General features: G+C 34.9%; 1 pseudogene; it reads right to left on the minus strand.

Moving 5' to 3' along the window:
• Positions 1-2,914: 2,914 nt before the first annotated feature.
• On the minus strand, positions 2,915-18,051 carry LOC132010619 (nuclear ubiquitous casein and cyclin-dependent kinase substrate 1-like; annotated as a pseudogene).
• Positions 18,052-20,545: the final 2,494 nt, after the last annotated feature.

Consider the following 20,545-nt stretch of genomic DNA (forward strand, 5'->3'; position numbering starts at 1 on the left):
GAGAGACCACAGAAACTATGCAAACTGAAGCACAAACTGTAAAAGAATAAAAACAAAAAAAGGTCTCAGTTATCTATAGGTCAACATCAAGCAGAGGTAAAAAGGTCTAAAATTTTTTTTTTAAATATCATACTACCATATCAGCAACATGAAAGAAGCACAATTCATATAAACACAAAGAAAGCACACTTATGTACACTATTGTCTAATTGTTAAAACTCAATGACAAAACGAAAATCTTAAAAGCTGCCAAATAAAAAAGACACATTATATGACAGGAAAACTAACAAGAGAAACCACTGACTTTTTAAATAAGAAAGTATACATTTCAGAATACAGTGAAACAACATTTTAAAATGTTGAGATTAAAAAAAATCAGTCTAGGATTCAATATAATGCAAAAAAAATTGAAAATAAAGAGAAAATAGAGACATTTTTGTTAAACAAATGCTGGGAGAATTAGTCACCAACAGACTTAACATTCAATCAATGTTAGAGAAAGTTCTTTTGAAAGAATAGATATCATATAGAAACTCAAATTTATGTGAAGGAATAAAGATTAGGAATGATTAATATATGGTTAATATGAAATATGTTTTTATACCTTCTTAATTTTTAAAAGACCATTGACTGTTTAAATAGTAATAACAATGTATTTTGAAGCTGATAATATATTTAGAAGTAAATGGTATAAAACAATAGGATAAAAATAGAAGCAGGTAAGGAGAAGTATATTGTCAATATATTTTATATTAAATAAGAGGGGATAGAATAGTACTTTGAGGGAGAGGGTGATAAATTAAAAAGATTTACCTTATTTTTAAAATAAAGAATGAGGGAAGTGTACATAGTTATATAATACAGGAGATAAAGTGTATTTCTAAAGGTAGTTAAATAATCCAACAGAAGGCAATTTGCTTAATTTACTTTTTACTTAATTTACTTAATGAAGCAAAATTCTGATACCCCTGATACCACACAATGGGGGAAAAAGAAAGAACAAATTGTACCAAGTAAATCAACAACAAGATGAAAACTTACACCCAATCATAATCATAATTATATTATTGGGTGAGATCTGAATACATATTTATGCCATAAAAGAATTTCAATGTTCTGTTTTCACAAAGGAAAAAGTCTTTGTGATTGAGTTTCACATTAACTGGTACTTTATTTGTTTAAAACTTAAGCATTATTGGCTAAGAAGAGATTTACTCTGGTGTATAGATCTTGACATTTAAATTCTATGTTTTGGGGGTTTTTTGATCCTTGATAAAATTTAATCCAAGAAACAGAATAGATACATATATAGCCAAAAACAGGAACCATTAGAGAATGAAATAGGAAATCAAGAGTGATTTTCTTTTGGGGGCTCCTGGGTGGCTTAGTGGATTGAGCTTCTGACTGGTGGTTTCAGCTAGGTCATGATCTCAGGATTGTGAGATCTAGCCCTGATTTTGGCTCCTTACTCATTGTGGGGGAGGGGGATCTACTTGAGATTTTCTCTCTCTCTCTCCCTCTGCTCCTCCCCCCAGTCACATGTGCATGCTCTCTCTCTCTCTAAAACAAATAAATCCTTTTAAAAAAGAGAGTGACTTAAGTTTTGGTGGCCCTCACTTTTTTTTTTTTTCTTTTTTTAAAAGTTCCTTGTAATGACCTTCACAAAATCACAGAGACGGGAACTACAAAGGTGGTGGCCAAGGGTTGGAGGGGAAGGGAACAGGGAGATTGGGGAGAAGGGAACTGTTCAATGGGAAGAGTTTCCGGCTGGGATGATGAGAAAGTTCAGAAGATAGACAGTTGTGATGGCTGCACAATAATGTGAATGTACTTAATGCCATTGAACTGTGCATTTCAAAATGGTTAAAATGGTGAATTTATCATATGTATATTTTGCCGCCATAAAAAATAAAGCATTCAACATCATAAAAAAAAAACAACTTCCTTAAAGTCCGTAGCAGGATAAAAGGATATGACTCTTTGAGAAAACACACACACACTGAAACAAGGTCAGATAACACCATCCCCTACCCTGCCCCCAAGGTAAAAAATATGAATACTTTTAGTAATAATTTGGAATTCATCTTTATCTCCTACTTTATCTCCTACCTATCTCTCCTACCTTCATCTCCACCCCATCATTGAAAGTTTAATATCATGATTTTTTTTTTACACATCTACACTTGTGTAAGTAGATATATGAACTTGGATTAGATGACAACCGATTTTTTTTTAAGTCCATGTAGAGAAAGAAGCAATCATTTTTAACTAAAATCCTTCTATGTTTTTTTATTGCTGTTCAACTTGTTACCACTTAGAAAAAAGCAAAATTTCCATACTGTTCAACTCAAATCTTACTGTTCTATGACTGTGGTATACCTTCCATTAAAAAGATGAAGCAGTCAATCGAGTGATTATTTTGACATGGCTTTCATTGGGAAGGAGGGGCGGTGAGTGGCAAAGAGAAGACTACAGACAAAAAGATAATTAAACATGCAGTTTTTCTTAAAAAAGAGAGAGATAGAGGGAGGGAGATGTTATTTCCAAGAAAAGGAAAAAAGCATCGAAAGCCCATGAGTCAAGCCATAGCCAAAATCATATTCTATCTTAACAAGTAGATTCTACCCCCCCCCTTTTTTTCTTCTTCTTTTTTTAAATAAAATCTCTCTCTAATCATTTGAATGTCCCAATCTTGGTTTCAGCTCAGGCCATGATCTCAGGGTCGTGAGTTGGAGTGGGCTCCACACTCTACCCATGAGGATGCTTGAGAATTTCTCTCCCTCTCCCTTGGCTCCTCCCACTCGTGCTCTCTCTCTCCCTCTAAAATAAATAAACAAACCTTTAAAAATAAATTTTAAAAAATAAATAAATAAATAAACAGAATAAAATTTCTTCCCAAACCATCATCACTTTTTTAATCCTCCCCAGACTGGGCTTTATCTTCAGACACTACATCCTCTGATTTCTGAGGTGGATGGCTTGCAGAGATTTTCTTTTCTGGGGGGCTAGCTGATTCCTCCTCTTCTTTGAGATGAATCTTATCCTTTGATGTCTCTGAATTTTTGGGGTGACCCTATTTTCTTTTTGTCTTTCATAGGGCTTGGCATCACTGCAGCTTTTAGCCTGCTTTTGGGCATTTTCTTTTCTCTCAGGTTTGGACTTTCTTATTTCATTTATAGGTTATTTTACTCTTACTTTTAAATTTTTGTGTGTGTTATGTTAGTCACCATACCAGAATGTCATTAATTTTTGATGTAGTGTTCCAAGATTCATTGTTTATGTGTAAAACCCAGTGCTCCATGCAATACGTGCCCTCCTTAATAACCATCACCAGGCCAACTTGTCCCCCCCATCCACTCTCCTCTAAAACCCGCAGTTTGGTGAGCCTCTCATGGTTCATCTCCCCCTCCAACTCCCCCGCCTTCATTCTTCTCTTCCTTCTCCTTATGTCATCCATCTTATTCCTTATGTTCCACAAGTAAGTGAAGCCATATGACAATTGACATTCTCTGCTTGACTTATTTCACTCAGCATAATCTCCTCCAGTCCTATCCATGTTGATGCAAAAGTTGGGTATTCATTCTTTCTGATGGCTGAATAATGTTCCATTATATATATGGACCACATCTTCTTTATCCATTCATCTGTTGAAGGGCATCTCTGTTTTTTCCATAGTTCGGTGATTGTGGACATTGCTAATATGAACAATGGGGTGCATGTGGCCCTTCTTTTCACTGCATCTGTATCTTTGGCTAAATACCCAGTAATACAATTACCGGATCATAGGGAAGCTCTATTTTTAATTTTTTGAGGAACATTCACACAGTTTTCCAAAGTGGTTGCACCATTTGCATTTCTACCACTATTGTAAGAGAGTTCCCCTTTCTCCACATCCTCTCCAAACTTGTTTCTTGTCTTGTTAATTTTTGCCATTTTAAATGGCACAAGTTGGTATCTCAATGTGGTTTTGATTTGATTCTCCCTGAAGGCTAATGGTGATGAACATTTTTTTCATGTGTCTGTTGGCCATTTGTATGTCTTCACTGAAGAAGTGTTTGTTCATGTCTTCTGCCCATTTTTTGACTTGATTATTTATTTCTGGGGTGTTGAGTTTGAGAAGTTCTTTATAGATTTTGGATATCAAAAATGGATGAAAGACTTCAATGTGAGAAAGGAATCCATTAAAATCCTAGAGGAGAACATAGGCAATAACCTCTTTGATATCAGCCACAGCAAGACTTCTTTCAAGACACATCTCCAAGGAAAAGGAAACAAAAGCAAAAATGAACTTTTGGAACTTCATCAAGTTAAAAAGCTTCTGCACAGGTTTGGGCTTCTTAACCATCTTTTTTTTTTTTTTCTTTTTTGAGCTGTCACAGTCATTTCCATCATTATCTTCCACTAAGAAATCACCCTTGCTGCCAGAATCTTCCCCCTGGAATGATGTCCCATCCTCCTCTTCTTGTTCTTCTCCACTGCCCACATCTTCCATGAGCATCTCTCAAAAGCTGATTTTGAGGCTGCCTGCCTTGCTGGAGCACATTTTTATGGGCTTCTTTCTCATCTTTGCTCTCTTCTACTGAGTGAGAATCACCCTTGGTTTTCATATATTTTTCTTCTGAGTCCTCACCATCTTCCTGTGAACTCTTTTCCAGATCATCTCTTATTTTTAGCTTCTCTGGGAGATGATTGAATTTTCTTAGCTGGAAGGCCTCAAAATCTGCAATAATTTTCTTGGCATCATTAAATTCCTGACTCCAAATAATCAATGACCTTTTTATTTCTGATAGGCTGAGACACAGTCACTGTTGAAACAGGATTGAATCAAGAAATCAAAGACCAGAAACCACCTCACTCTAACCTCCATACACTCAGTGTACTCTCCTCAACTTTGGCCCGTGGGGTTGCTGCTGAATCTTGACCTGCTGGCTTCTCAAAATCCACATCTTCTTGGTTCAGGGCCCCTTAATCAGATGAGCCCCCTCACAACCCACCCCCATACCCTATTCTCTCATGTCTTCAAAATGGATGACTCAAACTAGCCCTCATAATTATATTAAATGCTAGTGGACTAGACATTCCAATTAATAGATAGATATATCCAATCTACCAGGAACAGAGAAAAATGTTCAATCCCTAAAATGGCACCATTGAAAGAAGAGACCAAACAGCCACTTACTGTCAATTTCACATTAGATTGCCCCCCCTTCACCCTGACAGTGATTCATCGTGACTAGTGTTGACATATATTTGGATTATTTTCTGCTTCATAGGACTTTAACCAGCTCCAATATCCAAGTATTTAGAGAGCATTACATTTTCAAACATAAACAGTGCCCAAAACCAAAGGACTAAATTTATAGCATGGTATGGGTACACAGCAATGGAATCCACTGGTCTTAATGCATGCACAACCCCCAGAAGCTGCCAAACTGATCTTTCAATATAGTGGCTTATTGAGGTTGCAACCTGAGGCACAAGTTCAGCTATGTCACTATGTGCAGATGAGTACCACCCTCAAGGATATAATATACACTCTTTTTTTTTTAAAGATTTTATTTATTTATTTGACAGAAAGAGATCACAAGTAGGCAGAGAGGCAGGCAGAGTGAGAGGGGAGAAGCAGGCTCGCCGCTGAGCAGAGAGCCGGATATGGGACTCCATCCCAGGACCTTGGGATCATGACCCAAGCTGAAGGCAGAGGCTTTAATCCACTGAGCCACCCAGGCGCCCCTAATATACACTTTTTTTTTTCCTAATATACACTTTTAATTGGCACCGAATGTATGTGCTATGTCTTCAGTTAATAGAAATTATGGGTCTAGAAATCAAGATGCAAAAGTGAGAGTGTCTACCTGTTTACCATCACTTTTCTTAACCCATGTTTCTAGTCCTTGCAATACTAACCTCAGTAAAGGTCTTCGGAAATCCTGGTTTTCCAAGTAGTTAACTCTTCTAATTGGTGCCAGCAAGGGTCTTGAAAGGGTTCTATTCAAAGCCCCCTCTCCAGCCAAACTTATAGATAAAACTTTTAGGTGTTTGTACTTGACCCTAACTCTGTTCTTCTAGGTTATGGTGCCCACGTTCTCGGAAAATAGACCACGGCTACAGAATGTACTTTCCTCCAGTTGGACCACAAACCACATTGAGGACAAGCCCTTGACAGAGCACCTCGAGAAACGGGTCACCTCCTTCTCTACCTGGCCAAGAGTTGGCCCCCTACCCCAAGGGTGTAGCTATAACCCTCTCATATCTTTAAAACCCCTTAAAAGGCCCAGCATAACAGAAACTCAGAGCCAACATCTCTCTTGATGTCCAGTCCCTCTCCTCTTTCAGAGAATGAATAAACTCCATCCTGCTTGTTGCTCCAGTCTTGGTGCAATTCTTTACCATCCCTGTCACCCTAACAAGTCTCAATAGATTGTATTCTCTGGCTGTTGCCTGAGAACTTTGAACTCAAGCACCCAAGAGAAGCAGAAACATGGAGGAGTCACAGACCTGAGGGATAGTGTCCCTGATTATCGCAAGAAGCTAGAACTACTGTTACATAATGGAGGAACAAATTTAGCACTCAGATGGCACACCTCAGCATTTTTTGGTGCCCCATTTGTGCAAATAAATAAGCATAGCAGCCACATCCAAAGAATGGAATCGTGATCAGGCTCTCAGTACCCTCAGATATGAATGAGGTTCTTCATCGTGCCACTAAGTAAACTTTCTAAATGAGTTTAATTTCTAGCCAAAGGTGAGGGGAATCTTGAATGGCTAAAAGAGGATGGAGATGATGAGTATCAGTTGTGGCCAAGAGACTGGCTTCAGTGGGAGAGACAATAGCTTATCTCAATAAACTTCCTATGACACATTTGCTCTGGGAAATAAGGTCCAACAGAGTTCTAATGAATCTGTTTCTAGAAACTTTATGAAGTTAAGTGGATTCAAAGGATGAACTACAGTGGATGCAGTCCTGTACAACCCAGAACACCAGCCTTTGGTACTGAAACTCTCCTAGCATTGTTAGGAGATAGCTGTCAACTAGAGAGGGCAAACGTACTCAAGGCTACATGTCCCCCTAGTACAACCTCAAACCAACTGATTGATAATGGCCTTAAAAGTTCAGTCACTTTGCTCCAGTTCAGAACAACTTTGAAGGTCTATCCCAGACTTTGACATTCCCATCAGATGAACAGGTACCTTTGTGGTAACTGCATTTTAACCCAACTGCTCCTTCTAACTAATCCCTATTCCACTGCTTTTACCATAGGTAGGTATTTATCCCAAGAGAATGCTCTTCAATAAACATTCTGCAAGTTAATCTGTCTCAGAGTTTGGATCTGTAACTCCTACATACAGAAAAATACAAAAGTTTTGAAGAAAATAAAATAAAGAATACATAAGTAAGTGAAAATATATATTAAATTGACAGATTGTGAGGATCTATATTGCTAAGGTGTTCCATAGTATCCTTTGGATCAAGTGATTCCATTAAATTTTTCTTGCAGTTTTTCTATAGAACTTGGTAAAAAGATTCTAAATTATATATGTAAATAATAAGTATATAGATGGTCTAAAATGATCCTGACAAAGACGAGTTTGGAGGATTTATATTATATGACTTCAAGACTTAGAATAAGATGCATCAATCAAGACAATTTAGGTTTGTATAAGGATGAACAAATAAATTAAATGAAACTAAAGATACTTAGACCTATTACATATACTCAATTAATTTTCAACAAAGACATTAAATGCAATACAGTGGATAATAAAAATCTTCTTGCCTAAAGATGCTAAAATAGGCAATATTCATAAGGAAAAAAGAGAACATTGATCCCTAACCACTACTTTTAAAAGGATCACTTGAGATGGATTGTAGATCTAAAAATACTCACCCAAATCATAAAGCTTAAGGAAGAAATTGTTGGAGAATTTCCCCAACCCCTTTAACTTTCTTAGAACACAAAATGCATGAACCACCAAAAGAAAAAAAAAAAAAAAGATAAATTGAATTCCATCAAAATTAAAACAGTTGCTCATCCAAAAACACCTGTTTAAAAAAAAAAAAAAAAAAAAGCTAAAAGGTGAGCCACAGCTTAGGGAAGATATTCAGAACACTTTGTATCTGGCAAAAGAATTATATCCAGAATATATAAAGATCTCCTACAATTAATTAACAACAATAAAAGAACCACAAATTTTTAAATGAATATAAGACTTGAATAAACACCATACAAAGGAAAATAGAGAAGATATACAAAAGGCAAATAAGCATTTATAAAGTTCTCTGTATCATTAGCCATCAAAGAAGTGCAATTTCAAAACACAGTGAGTCATCGCCTCACTAACTAGAATGGTTATAATTAGAATGTTTGACAATCTGAAATACTGGTGTTTTGGAAGAACCAACATTCTCATACATTGCTGGTAGAAAACTGGCTATGTCTTAAAAAGTTAAACATAGATCTAGCCTTTAATTTAGCAGTCCCATTCCTTGGTATTTGCTCAAATAAATATATGTCAAACAAAAGATTTATTTAAAAATATTCCCGGGACCTTTATTCATAATGGCTCAAAGCTAGAAACAATACAGATATTCATCAAAAGTAAAATAGATAACCAAATGGTGTATTTGTACAATGGAATACTATTCAGTAATAAAAAGAACAATCGAAGAACTTGAATGATTCCACTTAAGAACTTGGATGATTCCAAAAAATATTCTCCATTTATGTGAATTTTTGTAACAGACAAAACTGATGTCATGATAGCAATTAGACAATACTTGCCTCTGAGTATTTAATTGACTCAGGAAGGAAGGGAAGAAACTTCCTGGAGTGTCGAAAATATTCTATCTTCATAGGGGCATAGGTAGCACAGGCACATGCATTTGTCACATACTCTACACTTAAGATGGGTTTATTTCCTTGCATAAAAATTATACCTCATAAAAATTTAATAGGAGATAGAATTAAATGTCAGGAAGCCACATTGGAATATTTCTGGGAAGGTCAAAGCCAAATTATAAATGGGTTGTTTTTAATGACCTATAACTTAGTGTGGTCTTCTTTTCCTCCTTATAAAATGTTTCATTTCTTCTTGTCAGCCAGTAGATAACTGGTGAGCATCCACTATATACGAAACACCGTAATCTCAGGTTTCCTATGTCTGATAGCTCCTCGCAGATAGCTAGTTAATTAAGTTACATATGGCTTGAACTTAATATGCTTCATTTTCTTTATCATTTGTAAGAACATTATGAAAATTAACATGGAAGAAAAAAATCAACTGTTGAACATAATTCCATCAGTGATACAACAAACAGCTGGGGAGATGTTTTTTGTTTGGGAAATTCCTAGCCCCTCGTGAAATAAGTGAAGTCATATTCTTCAAATTGAATCTTCTTCAATTCTCAAAGAGTTTAATGAAAGCACAAAAACAAAATAAGAGTTGTCGAGGGTAGAGTTTTACTTCGCTATCATGGTGAGTATGCCTTGCTGGAAGTTTAAGCATCGTGGGAAGAGCTTGAAAAATATGTAGATTTTGAGTCCCTAGCTTGAAAACTACTTTAGTATGACTATGCCACCAGGTTCTTAAAATAGGATTACAAAAAACCTAGGTGTTAGACATAAATACAGAAAAAAAAAATGTGGAAAAAAAATGGACTATTTGGAAGATTGTTACAGATTGTGTCCCTGCAAACTTCGTATGTTTAAACTTAACACCAAATGTGGAAGTATTTGGAGGTGAGGCTTCTGGAAGGTGGTTAGGGCTTTAAGGTAGAGTCCTGGTGAACACAATTAATCCTTATAAAAGAGACCATAGTAAGATCCGTTTCCCCCTTCCTACCACACAGGGACACAGATATTGAAAAGACAGCCATAGATGCACCGGGAAGCAGAACCTCACCAGCGAATCTGCCGGTGCCTTGATCTTGGACTTCCCAGCCTCTGGAACTGGGAGAAATAAGTTTCTGTTCTGTTACAGCAGCACGAGTAGGTTAAGAGAGAGATAATCACAGACAAAAACCATGGCTGTGTGAATTTTTCTCCTCCCAGGATTTACACCTCCCTCTTGGTTCTCGTTTGTCTCTATGTCAGTCTCCAGGGACACCATATTGTCTCCTTGCTGCAAGACCCAGAAATGTACAAAAACTCCTTTTCTGTTTTGCTCTTTGGTTAACAAAGAAAAGCTAAAATTTTAAATAACCTTACCAAGAACTAAGGAGAAAGTAAAGGAAACTAAAGAAAGTGCAAAATCAGAAAAGGCTCATTCTAATAAAATACAGATTTCTGACTCAAACATAGTTAAATTGAAGCCACAAGTTAACTGGTCCAATTTACCAACATTCAGAGCAGGGTTTTGTTCACTTCCTCCAACACATTCTACTGATTAGAGATTCATCTAGGTTTGGGGGAAAAAAAAAAAAGAACTCCTTTTAAATTTATGAATTATTACTTATGGAAGTTAAGTCTATTATAGATTTTAATTGGACATTCTTTTTTTGTTGTTATGTACAGTTGTTTTTTTGTTTTTGTTTTCTCTAATACAAAGCTGAGCTAACTGGCGAGGAACAGGGTTAAACAGACAATTTTGCAGCAAAAAAAACACAGTAGGGAAACAGGTCAGAGTCTAAGCTTTTGGCAACTCCTTGCATGCCTATGCTGTAGGCCTGAAGTGCCCTATAAAAAGCAACTCGTCCTTTTTTCACTCAGAGTCTTTCTTTAGTCCCCTGTTTAAAGACTCTCCCTCTCTTCTCCTGGCTTTTAATTCTCTTTGTATGGCTTCTTCGGAACAGTGACTGAGTTGGTCAGTCTGTGACTTGGCTGTAAATTACTCCCCTGTAAGTTTCCTCTCATTTGATTGGCTTCAATCTCTCTAGTCTGGCCTCTTCCCTGATCTTGGCCTAGACTCCAAAAACACTGCACTATAGCTTACTCTGTGCTGAGGGGCTCCTCCTTGTCTGAAAATTGACTCAGATGCATGAGGAGATGAAATACAGAACTCTGTATGAGCAAATCGCTATCAGGGCACAGAGTATGAGGAAGGGTTGTGTGGGGGTGATTCAAAGTTGAAAAGGAATAAAGAAAGGGAAGTGAGAGACTGTTAGAATTTTGTCTGACCCTGGGAGTTACATCAGCTCATGACACACATCAAATCATTTTGGTTTCTCTGATGACGTGAACCGGAAGTTTCTGACCTCGGGGATGTCTGAGTTATCTTGGTTCCCCACACACCTCCCTGCATTTCGTCTATCAACTCTCTCCCCTTCCTGGGATTTAATCCTTGGCTTTCTGCTCTTTTCTCCGAGCTCTATTTAAATCACCCTCCGTGTATACATTTTCAAATTCTGTCCCTATGTTTTCAATTTCTAACACTGTAGTGTATGCTCAGCACACTTCCTCCCACTCTCTATTTTCCTTGAAAACAAATGTCACTTGACCTATGGTTCCCAATAGCTACCTTCCTCCTGCTGATAGAATTATTTGCTGACAAATTTATTGGAAAGACAAGAATTATTTGCTGACAAAATTATTTGAAAGATTTTACATCCAAAGCATATGTTTTCTTTCTGTAGTTTTTTACATACCGCCATCTGGTTTCTATTCCTGCTTTATCTCCCTCTACATTCTCTCTTAGACCTCTTTGCTGCATTAAAAACAAGAAAAGACTGACTGAAGACCATGAAAATCTTTGAGTAAATTTCCTTAAACCAAGTGGAGCTGGGATATATTAGAAAAAACGTAGTACTAATAAAGCTAGGTTTGAACTGGAAAGCTGTCCCCCTCCCAATCCAAGTTAGCATGACTTCACTGAAGTCTTTCCACATCCCAGATGCTTTATTTAAATGCTAGAGAAGTAAAGGTGAGGGGGAAAATGTTTGTTTAATTCTTAGATGATAATTGAATTCTTGAAAAGAATTCAAGAAATTATTATGTGTATTTTATCTGGTTGAACTTGAGCTCTAAAACTCCATTTGCAAGGACCTAATAGAAATATCTTTGCCACAATCTCAGTATGTACAAAACTGAACTCATTAGCCCCCCTTCAACTGTTCCTGAAAATTGCATTTTATGCTTTACTAATGCAACTCCTTATCACATTTTTATCTCTTTCTTACATCCTTTCAAGTATAAGCAGTCACCAGCTACATTTTCTGAGATCTGAGTACTACACTGGTAATGTTTCTCCTGGAATTGATTTATTAAGATTTGCTTTTTAAGCCTACATAAGAATAATGTAGCATCATTAATGTTGGAAAGTTGAAATTTAAGGTTGAGATCCTTGGGAAATACAAAGTGGAATATTTCATGTTAAAAGAGAAATGATCCACCCATGAAAAAGATTTAAAAATTGTGAAACTTCCTGAACCTAACAAAAGAGGAAATTAACATTTTGACAATCATCATGGGAACTATAGCACACTTTTCCAGAAACCAGCATATAAAATAAACCAAAATTTATAAGACAAGGGAGAATTTAAGTAACATAAAAAATAAACACTACTTCATTCAAAAGGCAATACATGTTCAGTTGAAATGCACATACAATATTTACCAAAAAATGACCACATATAAAATCATGAAAGAAGGCTCCAAATGTAAAAATTAAGAAAATTATTTTATGCATGCAAGTTATATTCACTACTAAAGCAAAAAAATAGTTAAAATTCAACAAACTTTCAATAAAAGAAACAAAAAACCAAAAATCTTCTGGCAAACTAGGAAGATAATAGAATTTTTTTCTTTCTGATAATGATTATTTACTGGAAGTCCAAGATGCACATCGTGCCAGAAACAGCTAATGGAAGTTATTTTACACCTTCCTACTAAAATCAGAAACAGGATTATAACTTCAACCACTACTACTCTCTACCATTATATTAAAGGTCTTAGCCAATGCAATAAAATAAGAAAAGAAATGAAATTGAAAAGATAAGTTTTATATATTATTAATATATATGAGAGGGGAAAACTAATATCCTTATAATAGTTAGAACCAATAACTGAGTTTAGTAATAAAGGAGGATTAGAATATAACATATAAATAACAATAGCTTTTCTAAATCCTGCCAATATGATATAAAAATAATCATGTTCACAGTAATAATAAACAGTATAAAGTGCTTAAGAGCATACTTCTTAAAAAAGATTAGTATTCAACTATGACAGCAGAAAAATTTCAGAGTAAATTTTCAGAAAACAAAATTTAAAAAATATTAAAATTTCTGAAATTAAAAATTCAAACATGACCAACAAAAGTAAAACTGGATTAAATTAAAAGATTTCACTTAACAACAAAAATATTAGATAAGAACAGACTCAGGGAAAATAAGAAAAGACTTAGGTAAAATATAAAAAATGAAAAAGAAGTATATTTAGGGATAGAAGAGAGATTGAAAAATTGAAGGAAGATATTTTGACTTCTAAAGAGAAAATTATGAAAGTATACAAAATGGAATAATTACTCCTGAAAAAATAAAGAGCTATAACATCTTCATTGATGGCAAATCTCAACATAGTTTTTTTTTACTAATATAAAAATGTCTTCAAAATACAAATTAATAAAATGAATATCCAACATGATTTAATAGAATTTTGCAGGCTTATTCTAAATTTCATATAAAAAATTAATTTTTAGAAACCTGAAGATGAATAAAAAGGATAATCTATCCTACCATAGTCAAATATACTTTTAAAATAACTGTGGTATTTGTGCACGGATAGTAAAATCTTAAACTAAATAAAACATGCAGTGAGACTCACAATGAAGTATTTTAAAAAGATGGTATTTCATATCAGTGAAGAAACATTGTTCCATAAATGTTCTTGAAAATTAGCTGAATATTTGGGCAAATAAGTTAGCTCTCAACTCAGACTCATCACAAATTTAAATTTTAGGTGGATTCAAGGAAAACATAAAACAAGTTATTATAAAATAGAAGATAATGCTTTCTTGAGTGTTGGCTAGGGTATATAAGACAAAAAAGGAAAAGTTATAAATAAAAATATTGACACATAGAGTAAACCAGAATTAATAGCATGAATTCCACCAATATAGCATTAATAAAGTTAAATAATAAGTAGAGACGAAGGAAGAATATTTGTAATATTTACCATGCTAAAATTTCAAAAATGGCAGCCCTCAAACTATCTGTAACAAAGAGCCTTTTTTCCTATTTTTAATCTTTAAAAAACAATACATTATCGAATACAATACAAATGAATTATCAGGAAAATAAAATTTTAAAAATATATAAAGTGTAAGTCTTTTTCTTAAATGATATTGAGTAGTCATAAAATTACTCAGCCCAATGTCTCAACCTACCAGTTCGTAGACCAGAAATAAATCACTAGTAGAATAGCACAGGTCTAGAGATGGCACTCTAAACTGAGCAGACCTTGTGATGTCCTACTGATTAGAATGAAAATGGAAAAAGACCAACTCAAAAATGATTCAAGAGTATTAACATGGAAGTCACAGAAAACATAAGTATACATAAAAATATACAAATAGTTCTGGTAATCAGGACCTTGAAAATTAAATCAATAAGACCTTTTAAAGTTTTGATAATATCAAGTGTTGAAATCAGGAACTATTTGATACTATCTCTTAAAATTAACCAGATAGTACCAAACCAAAACACAGTAACACACTTAATATTTAATTTATATTATAGTTTGATGGAAAACTTCCATATTTCCTCCAGGAAACATACAAAGATGCCGTTTTGTGATTGTTTATAAAAGCAATAAATTGAAGGGGAAAAAAACACAAAAGTTCTTAATAGGGGACTATGAAATATTTATACATATTTACTATGTATAACAGGTTACATATTAAATATGTAATATTTAATTATATATTAAGTATTAATTCATGGAAAATGGAGTAAAACTTGTTAGATTACATTGACACTTTTATCTTTGAGAATAAAAACAAAATCTCCATATTCTATAGTAAATAGTAGGTATAAATAGAAAAAATACTAGTGGCATACATTTCAAACTCATGAAGGTAGTGATGTCAGGTGGAGATGTGAACTGAGGGGAAAAAAAATCAAGCTTGAGAAGGTAATGATCAAGGGGCAATTCATTTTTATAATAATGTTTTTCTATTCAAAAGAAGAATATTCTTGTGTAGTATTTGTATGGCTGGGTAACTGTACCTTTTAACAAGCTTTCCAGGTATGAAAACCCGTGGTTATTCCAAAGGAACACTGACAAATATTTTAAATACTTTGTTCATCCTGTTCACTGTTCCTCCTCAGGTCAAGGAAGGTTCTTCAGAGAGGTAGCAAACTGGAATTTCTAACTCTTGACCTTATTCTGATACTTGCTGATGGCTTATCTGTCTTTTAAAAATGGACATGCAGGGGCGCCTGGGTGGCTCAGTGGATTAAGCCGCTGCCTTCGGCTCAGGTCATGATCTCGGGGTCTTGGGATCGAGTCCCGCATCGGGCTCTCTGCTCAGCAGGGAGCCTGCTTCCCTCTCTCTCTCTCTCTCTCTCTGGCTTCCTCTCTGTCTACTTGTGATTTAAAAAAAAAAAAAAAAAATGGACATGAGCACCTGATCGTAGAGCATACCACAGGTACAAATTTCTAGCTAAATAATAAATTGATAAGCAAATAATTCCACCAAATATTTTAAATGGGCATATTGAAAAGTGCACAAAATCCATTTCATGGTTTCTGGCAAACTAAGTACACATTATCATACTTGTAGAATGATTTCACAGGTAAGATGGGTAAATCTTCTTACACAAGCAATTTATTATTGTTTAAAAGTAAGAGCACAGTTTCATCTCAGAATGACAATTGCCAAATTAGTAAACTTACAAAGCGACTAACCCAGGATTTCTTTCTTTCTTTTATTTTTAGCTTCATTGAGGTACAATTGAAAAGTAAAAGTTGTATATGCTTATGGTGTAAAACATGATGTTTTCATATATGTATATGTTCTGAAATGATCATCACAATCAAGCTAATTAACATGTCCATCCTATCTATTGATATTTTAACTCCCTGTGTTCTTTGGAGGATTCCTTTACATAACATTCCATAGCTGTCTTTAAAACTGATTGTCATGAAATATGTTATTTTTATCATTAACATGTATTGACTAAGTGCTATGGGAGAGAAAAAAAATTGACAATGTAGAGAAATAATAAAATAGATAAGATAAATTCATGAGCAAATGCTGTAATACTTCACAGAGTAAAGAAAGAAATCAATTCATATGTAAGCAGCAGAGAAGATTTTATGTTGTTTTGAAAGGGAAAAATAAAAACATAAACAAGATAAATGTAATTCTAATAATATAATAAACAAAAAACATGGATTGCAACAAAGGATAGGGAAAATGTAATATTAAATTTGTGGGCAACTTATAATGTGAGGAAATGGGCAGCACAGTAAATAATAAATAATAAATAAATTGTAAGATATAGTATATAATAAAGAAAAGATATAAAAACTTCTTAAAGGAATCATTGTGAAATGAGACCAACTCACTGAGGTACACAGAAATTCATTCAGGTACAGTCACCACCCAGACATTCTTGACAAACATGTAATTGGACCAACTGTAAAGCTGGAGGATTATATTGAAGATGTCATCCTAACTTAAACTAACACTAGAGACATTATACATATTTATTAGTGCTATCACAGCCCTTCACTATTACACTACTAGTTATTTCAATTCCATTCAACAAATAGAAATATTAACAATATTAATAAAAAGCACCATCTATTTTATTTTTTGTATATACCTGACACTGTAATAAATAGTTCAAATGCTCATTTAATTCTCATAAAAAATAAAGGTAGAAATTAATATCCTGAAATCATATGGCTAGTAAGCAATAGAGATATGAATCATTCAGGGTTTTTTTTATCCAAAGCTTATTTTTAATTACATTTGGATACCTCCTAGTTTTATGAATGTTTATACAACACTATATACAGCATTACTGTCTTTAAAGTAATTAGTTATATGGTATGTTCCCAGTCCTGAGTGTACTTACGAATTTTGAGAATTAATAGCCCTACCTTCAATGGTATACACACACTGATACTTCAAATTTATGATTAAAAGAACTTGAAGACAAAAATGCTGGTCTTTGTCTTCTCCCCAATCTCTATCATAAGATGGGATGATAATAATTTTTCATCAATTCAAAGGAGTGCCAGAAAGAGCAGGAAAAATCCTAGGGACTAGAGGAATTCAGAAAGGGAAAAGTTAAAATAATCTTAAATGTTTTGTGAAGGCTATACACAAATGGGAAACCTACAGAAACTATTCACTACCAGCAGTTAGTTGTATTTTGAGAATTCATAACGCTTCTTTCTTCTTTGCTGCATTAGTTTCCTAAAACTTCTATAACAAAGAATCACAAGCTGGTGGCAGGGTTGGGGGTGCTGCTTAAACAACATAAGTTTATTCTTTGGCAGTGCTGGGGGTCAAAATCTAAAATCAAGATGTCAGCAGGGTTGGTTCTTTTTAAAACCTGTAGGAGAGAATCCTTCCTTGTTTCTTCTAGCTTCTGGTGTTTGCCATTCATCCTTGATGTTCCTTACCTTGTACCCATCTCTGCTTCCATCTTCATGTGGTCTTCTCCTCTGTGTTTGTAGCTCTGTCCAAATTTCCCTCTTCTTGTAAGGACACCAGCTGTATTGGATTCAGGGTCCACCCTAATGAATTCATTTTAATGAGGTCACATCAGCAAACACCACATTTCCAAATAAGGTCATATTATGAGGTAGTGGGAGTTGGGGCTTTAACATATTTTTTTGGCGGGACACAATTCAACCCACAATATTCACCCCTTTATATTTAATCTTTATCCTAACCCTATTGATTCTGGCTTTGAAGAGTTCTTTGACCCTTCTTCCCAACTTCAACTCTACCGCATTCTCCTGGTCCACTTAAGCCACTGGAATAACCCCTGACCAGGTCTGCCTCCTTCCACCTCCTTCCACCATCCAGTCCATTCTGATATATTAACCCATCATCTTTCAACATGTCAATATGATGTCTCACCACCATCACCATCATCCCCCAAAACCCCTTCATTGGTTTTCTTTTACACTTAAGCTAAAATCCAAACTCTTTATTGGATCTACAACTCTTTGCATCTCCTGGCCTCCAGCTGCCTCTTTCACATGATCTTTAACCCATTCTTTTCCTTGATTTTAAAAAAATTGACAAGTATAATTTTCCCAAATGTCCCTTTATTACTTTTAGTTTTTAAAATTCAACACAATTTCTCTTTCTTTTCTTCTTTCTTTATTCTTTCCTTCCTTCATAGTCATTTTTTTTCAAAAATCTACTGATTTTTTTGTATTGCTCTGAAATCCAGTTTCTTGAATTTTAACCAGGATAATTCCATTTCATGCTTGAGTCCTTAACTCAAATGTCACTTTCTCAGACTGCTCTCCACTGACTCAGTCTAAATTAGCCTGCTATCCTTCCATTTAAATCCAATTCTTTTCCCACACAGTTTTCATCATAAATAGCACAATATATATTTGCACATTTGTTTTGGTGCTTACTTTTCTTTTAACACCTGTACCCACTCTCCTGAGAGCTATAGAGATATAGAGAGTTACTTTTTTATTTCCAGAACTTAGCACAGTACTCACCAGGAAGCAGGTGTTCAGTAAACATGTATTGACTAATTAGATACTGAATAAAATAAGGATGGAAAATAAGAGAGGACCCCAAAGCAAAAAATGACTATGAAGGAAGGAAAGAATAAAGAAAGAAGGAAAGAAAAATTGTGTTGAATTTTAAAAAATAAAAGTAATAAAGGGACATTTGGAAAAATTATACTTGTCAATTTTTTTTTAAATCAAGGAAAATATTTTGTAGGTACACATGCCAGGTCATCATTCTATAATTACCTTTTTACAGAATTATGAGAACAGATTAGCATTTTAGAATCTTTTTTCTAAGCACATAACTGTCACTATTATATCATATATTAATGCAATTTAATATTCAAATTAAAAAACATGGGTTGCCTTATTTGCATTATACTCTCTCACAATATAACAAATGGTATTTTCTATTCTCCACAAACCTTTCTTGAACCACTGAAAGAATTTCACTTCTCTTGGATGTGAGGTGAGGCCAGTGGTTTCTAGAAAGATTTAAAAAAAACAACAATGACAACAAAAATAAAAGTGAAAATGAACTTTTGAGACTTCATCAAGATCAAAATCTTCTGCTCATCAAAGGAAACAGTTAACAGAACAAAGAGGCAACTCACGGAATGGGAGAAGATGACACTACAGACAAAGGGCTGATGTCCAAGATCCATAAAGAACTCCTCAAACTCAACACCGAAAAAACACATAATCATGTCAAAAAATGGACAGAAGACAGGAACAGACAATTCTCCAAAGAAGACATACAAATGGCTAACCGACACATAAAAAAATGTTCATCATCATGAGCCATCAGGGATATTCAAATCAAAACCACATTGAGATATCACCTTACACCAGTTAGAATGGCCAAAATCAACAAGACAGTAAACAACAATGTTGGAGAGGATGTGGAGAAAGGGGAACCCTCTTACACTGTTGGTGGGAATGCAAGTTGTGCAGCCACTTTGGAAAACAGTGTGGTCATTCCTCAAAAAATTAAATTAGAACTACCCTATGACCCTGCAATTGCACTACTGGGTATTTACCCCAAAGACACAGATGTAGTGAAAAGAAGGGCCATCTGTACCCCAATGTTCATAGCAGCAATGGCCACAATTCCCAAACTGTTCAAAGAGTCAAGATACCCTTCAACAGATGAATGGATAAAGAAGGTATGAGAAGGTATGGTCCATATACATAATGGAATATTATTCAGCCATCAGAAAGGAAGAATACCCAACTTTTGTATCAACATGGACAGGACTAGACGAGATTATGCTGAGTGAAATAAGTCAAGCAGAGAAATTCAATTATCATATGGTTTCACTTACTTGTGAAACAGAAGGAATAAGATGGAGGACATTAGGAGAAGGAAAGGAAAAGTGAATTGGAGGAAATTGGAGGGGGAGACAATCCATGAGAGACTATGGACTCTGAGAAACAAACTGAGGGTTTTAGAGGGGAGAGTCTTGGAGGATGGGTGAGTCTGGTAGTGGGTACTAAGGAGAGCATGTATTGCATGGAGCGCTGGGTGTGGTGCATAATCAATGAACCCAGGAACACTGAAAAAATAAAATAAAATTAAAACAAAACAAAAAACCCCTAGAGAGTAAAAACAGAAAGGAAAGTAGCAACTTGTGTTTGTAATTTCCATGAGATAATATAAATAATGTTAATGTGCTATGTTCTTCCCACAGGCATCATTTCAAGGCTGCGAATGAGGTTCCAAGGTTGAAGAGTCAAATATTGGTTCTCTGTAGGCACATCAAGTGAGTTTTTCTTCCTCACGCTGTCTTTTTGTTATGTCTGTATCAATGTTTAGTTGCAGAGAAAAGAATCTACTCTAGCCAGTGTAACCAGAAGGGATTTACTTGAGAACATTAACTGCCACACAG

Source organism: Mustela nigripes, chromosome 2 (assembly GCF_022355385.1).
Source record: "Mustela nigripes isolate SB6536 chromosome 2, MUSNIG.SB6536, whole genome shotgun sequence".
Lineage (NCBI taxonomy): Eukaryota > Metazoa > Chordata > Mammalia > Carnivora > Mustelidae > Mustela > Mustela nigripes.